This window comes from Saccoglossus kowalevskii, chromosome 20, assembly GCF_978046115.1.
Source record: "Saccoglossus kowalevskii chromosome 20, keSacKowa6.1, whole genome shotgun sequence".
NCBI classification, from domain to species: domain Eukaryota; kingdom Metazoa; phylum Hemichordata; class Enteropneusta; family Harrimaniidae; genus Saccoglossus; species Saccoglossus kowalevskii.
In genome coordinates this window covers 30,333,178-30,341,210 of record NC_140660.1, presented here as the reverse complement: position 1 = coordinate 30,341,210, position 8,033 = coordinate 30,333,178, and the positions used below count along the sequence as shown (strand labels likewise).

At 41.5% G+C, this 8,033-nt stretch overlaps 1 long non-coding RNA gene across 1 annotated transcript; it reads left to right on the top strand.

Annotated features, from left to right (window-relative positions):
• Positions 1-440: 440 nt before the first annotated feature.
• Positions 441-6,784, top strand: LOC146730207 (uncharacterized). Its single transcript, XR_014927865.1, has 2 exons — positions 441-1,084; positions 6,540-6,784. It is a non-coding gene; the product is annotated as an uncharacterized LOC146730207 (long non-coding RNA).
• Positions 6,785-8,033: the final 1,249 nt, after the last annotated feature.

Sequence of the window (8,033 nt, the reverse complement as noted above, 5' to 3'; positions counted from 1 at the left end):
TATACATAGAGTGTTATCTCATGGAAAACTGACAACGAGTTAATAATAATAATACATTATTTGTGTTAGAATATAGAGAGCTGCTAAGTTGTTCGAGTTACGGACATCGAAGTACGAACATCGAATTACAAAAAAAGTTACATTTTGGAAACCACACCCACTTTTGTGAGACCTCATCCAAACTGTAACTCGATTAACTAGTCAACAGAATTCCGAGTTACAGGTAAAATACATTTTTAGTTGTTGAAGGTCCACATTTAGTAACTTGAACTTTAAGTAACAGTTAACCAAACATCGAGTTACAGGCAGCATGATTTTTTTTAACGTTCAACTATTAAGTATGTTGCCCATAACGCGAAGTTTTGTTAACTGTTGATTGGCCATAGTTACAATTTGGGTGTGGTTTCGCAAAAAGGGGCGTGATTTATAAAATATGGGCGTGGTAATATTTGTAACTCAATGTTTTCGTAACTCGATGCTCGTAACTCTAACAATTCAGTATATAGAATAGATATTTTGTTGTTTAATGTATTATGACGATAAGATTTGGTACATGATCTTCCCAGGGGATCACTGGTAAAACTCACGGAAAAGCGAGGCACCCAAGTGTTCTAGAAATTATGCTTCATAACAGGGTCCCTTTTCGACATTCTCAGAAATAAAAAAGAATGATATCTTTGCTAGCTTTATATATTGTGTAATATGCGGCAATGATAGTTTAATTTAACAATTATTTGTAACTAGTATAGTGTACATGTAATAAAAGAGTGTTTTTATATCGAAAATATATTTCGAGGGCCGATTTTTGAATTTGATTTTTACTAAAAGACCCCCAGAATAGTCTAGTGAAATCAAAACAAAAAACAATATTTGTTTACATTGAAATTAAGGTTGAAGTCGTTAACAGAGATTTTAGAGAAGCGGGAAAGTGCGCCTTTGCAAAACAAGATATAAAAGCAAATGAGATAATTGGGGTGTACGACGGAGAAATAATTGACAGAGCAGAGGCTGAACAACTAGAACGACAGTATGCGGTAACAGGTGAACGTTGTGGCATGTATCACCTGGAATATTCGGGCATGGTGTGAGTATATAATCAGCCACAATATTTGCCATAATATTTTCTTAGTGTTAGTAGTTATATGTAACACTACTTTCATACAATTTAATGTAAAACTAATGAAATGAATTATGCACTTGCTGTCACACACTCGCTCTTATCAACTAGCTCACTCACACACACACATACACGCACAATGGCAATTCACCCATTCTCACGCACTCACTTACCCTCTCCCACCCAATTCATTGAACTCAAACACTCCACCCACTGACACACACAAACTCGCACACAAACTCACTCACCCACCCATTTGATCATCCTCCAACAAACTCACTCACAACTAAATCTAATTCACCCACAACTCTTACATTATCAAGCCACCCTTTCATTAGATCAACCGCAATTCACTCATTACTCTCAACTGATTGACTAAATGAGTGACTCATTGTTTAATAAATTCCTCTCTACTCACCCACTTAACAACGAAATAATTCAGTAACAATCAGACATATGTCACCAAGTTGCATTGATGTTGTCATGACGATGCTATGGGGCGACATTCGTATCTTGGTTGGCGATGCCCCAGTTTTCACCGAAATTCCCATCATTAGTACTAAAAATCGTGAAATCGAAAACTCATACGAGCATTTGAAGGCCTTTCCACCCATTCCTACCAATATTGTGACGAATCCAGCTGATCAATGATATGTATAACTCTGACGTGTTTACTTATGCCATGCAACTGTTGTAGCCACACAGCGATTTTCTTATTGTTACGAAATTTATTTTAATTGATTTTCCAGTTTTTTCTACATTTTCAGCATATTTAAAAAAAAAAAAAAAAAAAAAAAAAATTGTTATGTATATCATGCATTGTTATTTTCATGTATTATTTAGATTTTATTTTAACTTATTGATCATGCTAATTAAAAAATTTCGAGTGAAAGACTAGCGGTCCAGGTGCATTAAATACATTCGCGGTCCAGACTCAACTGAAAGACTCGCGGTCCAGACTCATCTGAAAGACTCGCGGTCCAGACTCATCTGAAAGACTCGCGGTCCCGACTCATCTGAAAGACTCGCGGTCCCGACTCATCTGAAAGACTCGCGGTCCAGACTCATCTGAAAGACTCGCGGTCCCGACTCATCTGAAAGACTCGCGGTCCAGATTCTTCCATTACCTCCACATTATAATCATCCTATTCATTTAATCATCAATTTTGTTGTTATATTTTCTTCTATCTGTATTTAAATTTTTTATATATTTCTTGTTGTCTGTATCTGATTTTGTACAATTCCTATTGCATATATTTAATTTTATGCACTTCCTACTGTTTGTATATTTTTACCATACGTTGCCACGGTCCGAAAATGGGGTCATTTTCATCTTTTGTTGGACAGGACAGTGTCACCAAGTTGCATTGATGTTGTCATGACGATGCTATGGGGCGACGCCCTCACTGGCGGAGTCCACATGCCGTCATGACAACGCATGCAAAGTATTTAGACTTGGTTGAACGTTTATAAAAATGGGGGGTTCCAGCGTATTAAGGGAGAAGAGGACTGGGGGCGTATGGTGACGATTGTAGTGGTAATAAATATCTGGCTGTACAATACTGCTGATGTCTTAATGATTGAATGGTGCGTATAAGTGTCGAGCGATCCTAGTGTACCACTCACTGCCTTGCGAGTTACCCATTCCCCGTTACAACCACTTCCCGTATATTCAACCTGACGAACCATCCACCCTTAACAACCCCTGATAGACGAAACCCGCACTGTTTACACATATATTATTAACTCACCAACCAAATGACTTGATGAGTGAAACATTGATTTCTCTCTGACTTGCCCACATTTCATTAACCCATTTTAACTCGCACACGCTATAACTTAACTGTCCCACCTTACCACTAGCTCACTGATTTGTCAACCCAAAGATAGCTTCATTCGCTCACTTAATCAACACTAAATCTACTTAATTCACTCAGTCATATGTACATTATATCAACTTACTCATTACACACTTGCCAACTCAAGCACCCATTCGCTCACCAACAGATTGACTCACTGTTGTATATATAAACACATCCATCCATCCAACCAACCAACCACCCATCCATTCACTGTCATACTCAAATGACGCATCAATTAACCCTTTCACTCACCTTCACTCACTCACTCACTCACCCTCACCCACTCAGCTTTACTCCCTCAGCCTCACCTTCACTCACTTTCTCACCTTCACTCACTCACTCATTCACACATCTTCACTCACTCACCTTCATTCACTCACTCTCACCCACTCACCTTCATGCTCACCTTCATTCACCCACCCTCACCTTCATTCACCCATCCTCACCTTTACTCACTCACCTCACCCACTCACTCACTCCCATCTTCACTCACTTACCCTTACCTTCACTCACTCACTCCTTCACCCACTCACCCTCATCTTCATTTACTCACTCGCCCTCATCTTCACTCACTCACTTTCTCTAACTCACTCTCACTCTCACCTTCACTTACTCACTCGCTCACTCACTCACCTTCATTTACTCACCCTTACCTTCACTCCCCCTTAAATTCGCTCACTATCATCCACACCTCCATTCACTCACCCTCGTCTTCACTCACTCACCTTCTCTAACTCACTCCCATCTTCACCCACTCACTCACCTTCACTCACTCATCTTTACTCCCACTCACTCGCCCTCAGCTTTACTCACTCACCCTCAGTCTCATCTTCACTCACCCTCATTCACTCACTCACCCTCATTCACTCACTCACCATCAGTCACACACTTTCACTCACTCACTCACTCACCCACCCACCCTCACTCACCCACCCTTACCTTCACTCACACACTCACCCTCAGCTTCACTTAATTCAGCCTCACCTTCACTCACTCACCCACTCCCACCTTCACTCACACACCTTCACTCACTCGCTCACCTTCACTCACTCTCACTCACTCACCCACCCTTACCTTCACTCACTCACTCACTCACTCACTCGCCTTCTCTAACTCACTCTCTCCTTCAATCACCCACCCTCATCTTCACTCACTCGTCTTCTCTAACTCACTCACCTTCAATCACTCGCCCTCATCCACACACCTTCACTTACTCACCCTCACCTTTTCTCACTCGCCCTCATCTTCACTCCCTCACTCACTCACCCTCATCTTCATTTACTCACTCGCCCTCATCTTCACTCACTCGCCTTCTCTAACTCACTCTCACCTTCACTCACTCACCTTCGCTTACTCACTCACTCACCTTCATTCACTCACTCTTACCTTCACTCACTCTCATCCACACCTCCATTCACTCACCCTCGTCTTCACTCACTCACCTTCTCTAACTCACTCCCATCTTCACCCACTCACTCACCTTCACTCACTAATCTTTACTCCCACTCACTCACCCTCAGCTTTACTTACTCACTCACCCTCAGTCTCATCTTCACTCACCCTCATTCACTCACTCACTCACCTTCAGTCACACACTTTCACTCACTCACTCACTCACCCACCCTCACCCTTACCTTCACTCACACACTCACCCTCAGCTTCACTTCCATCAGCCTCACCTTCACTCACTCACCCACTCCCACCTTCACTCACACACCTTCACTCACTTGCTCACCTTCACTCACCCTCTCCTTCACTCACACACCTTCACTCACTCGCTCACCTTCACTCACTCACTCTCACTCACTCACCCTTACCTTCACTCACTCACCTTCTCTAACTCACTCTCTCCTTCAATCACCCACCCTCATCTTCACTCACTCGTCTTCTCTAACTCACTCTCACCTTCAATCACTCACCCTCACCTTCAATCACTCACCCTCATCCACACACCTTCACTCACTCACCCTCACCTTTTCTCACTCGCCCTCATCTTCACTCCCTCACTCACTCACCCACCCTCACCTTCATTCACTCACACTCACCCACCCTCACCTTCATTCACTTACCCACACTCGCCCTCATCTTCACTCACTTGCCCTCATCTTCACTCACTCAGCCACCCTCACCTTCAATCACTCACCCTCATCCACACACCTTCACTCACTCACCCTCACCTTTTCTCACTCGCCCTCATCTTCACTCCCTCACTCACTCACCCACCATCACCTTCATTCACTCACCCTCACCCACCCTCACCTTCATTCACTTACCCTCACTCGCCCTCATCTTCACTCACTTGCCCTCATCTTCACTCACTCAGCCACCCTCACCTTCATTCACTTACCCTCACTCGCCCTCATCTTCACTCCCTCACTCACTCACCCTCATCTTCATTTACTCACTCGCCCTCATCTTCACTCACTCGCCTTCTCTAACTCACTCTCACCTTCACTCACTCACCTTTGCTCACTCACCTTCGCTCACTCACTCACTCACTCACTCACTCACCGTCATTCACTCACCCTTACCTTCACTCCCCCTTATCTTCACTCACTCTCATCCACACCTCCATTCACTCACCCTCGTCTTCACTCACTCACCTTCTCTAACTCACTCCCATCTTCACCCACTCACTCACCTTCACTCACTCATCTTTACTCCCACTCACTCACCCTATGCTTTACTTACTCACTCACCCTCAGTCTCATCTTCACTCACCCTCATTCACTCACTCACTCACCCTCATTCACTCACTCATCTTCAGTCACACACTTTCACTCACTCACTCACTCACCCATCCACCCTCCCACCCTCACCCTTACCTTCACTCACACACTCACCCTCAGCTTCACTTCCATCAGCCTCACCTTCACTCACTCACCCACTCCCACCTTCACTCACACACCTTCACTCACTCGCTCACCTTCACTCACCCTCTCCTTCACTCACACACCTTCACTCACTCACTCACCTTCACTCACTCACTCTCACCCTTACCTTCACTCACTCGCCTTCTCTAACTCACTCTCTCCTTCAATCACCCACCGTCATCTTCACTCACTCGTCTTCTCTAACTCACTCTCACCTTCAATCACTCACCCTCACCTTCAATCACTCACCCTCATCCACACACCTTCACTCACTCACCCTCACCTTTTCTCACTCGCCCTCATCTTCACTCCCTCACTCACTCACCCACTCTCACCTTCATTCACTCACACTCACCCTCACCTTCATTCACTTACCCTCACTCGCCCTCATCTTCACTCACTTGCCCTCATCTTCACTCACTCAGCCACCCTCACCTTCAATCACTCACCCTCATCCACACACCTTCACTCACTCACCCTCACCTTTTCTCACTCGCCCTCATCTTCACTCCCTCACTCACCCACCATCACCTTCATTCACTCACACTCACCCACCCTCACCTTCATTCACTTACCCTCACTCGCCCTCATCTTCACTCACTTGCCCTCATCTTCATTCACTCACTCACTCACTCACTCACTCACTCACTCACTCATGTTAATATCATCATGGCCATATATTTTCAGAATAAATCCACACAGTGAAAAGAAGATGTGGGAAACAAGTGGAATTACCTTTTTCCTGAACCATTCCAAGAAGCATTCCAACATTGTCACAAAACAACTAAAGATTAATGACAGGCCGTGTGTGGTTATGATTTCCAAATATTACATACCAGAAGGGGCAGAATTGTTATATAATTATGGTGATGAGAAAGCACCATTTTTTGCAAATTCACAAACTTTTCCAAATTAAAGTAATTTATGATCTATGTTCGAGTTGTGTTGTGTTGTGTTGTGTTGTGAACATGTAAAATAACAATAAAATTCAATATTTCCTTGACAAGAAATTAAAACACAGTGAACATGCTAAAAACATCAAAACATTAAAATTAAATGTCAGTTAAATTAAATAGTTTTACAGCATTCAAAAGTCAGGAAATACACAATTGAGTATATGAAGTTTCACACGCAAGTGCCACATGACAGACTAATTGCTGAACATTTTCAAAATCGCTAAATAAATGAAATTTATGGTATATGCAAAATAAGGTTTATGTAAACGTAATGAAACTAATTTTCTTTTAAATTTACAACTATTCCCCATCCCAGTAATGAACTACTAGTAAATACCTTATTATTTTGACACAGATCAATGTATTTAAAACACCTTCATCTCTTTTTTTAACTTGCAGGTCATTACTACAGTAATTCATATGACAGGGGTTCCAGAGAAATAATTACATTCAAATGTGGGAAAATATTAGTTAATTAATAAACACAAATTATTTGTTTCATTATTTTAACAAACTAAAAATGAATGGTGCATAGTACTACTGTAGAACATATTATTCAAGCTGTTAATTGAATAATTTAACACAAAAAGGTGCCAATTAGGCAAAAACAATGTACATATCACCAGTGGTATGTTGGTATCCATTGCCAGGTATATTTACTAATCTATTAACAATCAATTGACAAGTTTCAAACAAAACTATTTTTTTAATTAACAATGTTGATTCATTTTAGTTTCAAAAAACATTTTCAAATTATTGAAAAAACACTTGCCAAGATAGAATTTAAACACAGCTTTACATTTCAACTTATAATAAACATAGTCATGCACAGAGCATACAATTTCTAAGCACATGTCCTTGTAAGTGTATATGATCCACTGTGGACGCAATTCTTGTATTTTATTCATCAGCCAATGACGTCCTGGTTTGTGTACTGATTAATTATAGAGTAATAATACATCATATTGGATACTGGCACTATAAAAATGGACACCCTAAAGTACATTCCAGGGTTCTTGCGTTCCTGCGTTTTGCAAAAGAAAAACAATATATCAAGTACAATTAGATTCATTTAGCTTTAGCCAGATATGAATTTTAAATATAAAACAAAAGTCAATGAAAATATAACATTGTTGCAAACACAATTAAAGTAGGAATTTGGAAGGTAAGTCATGCAATGATCAAATAAGATTGAGACATATTTTAATGTGCAGTTGGGGATTTC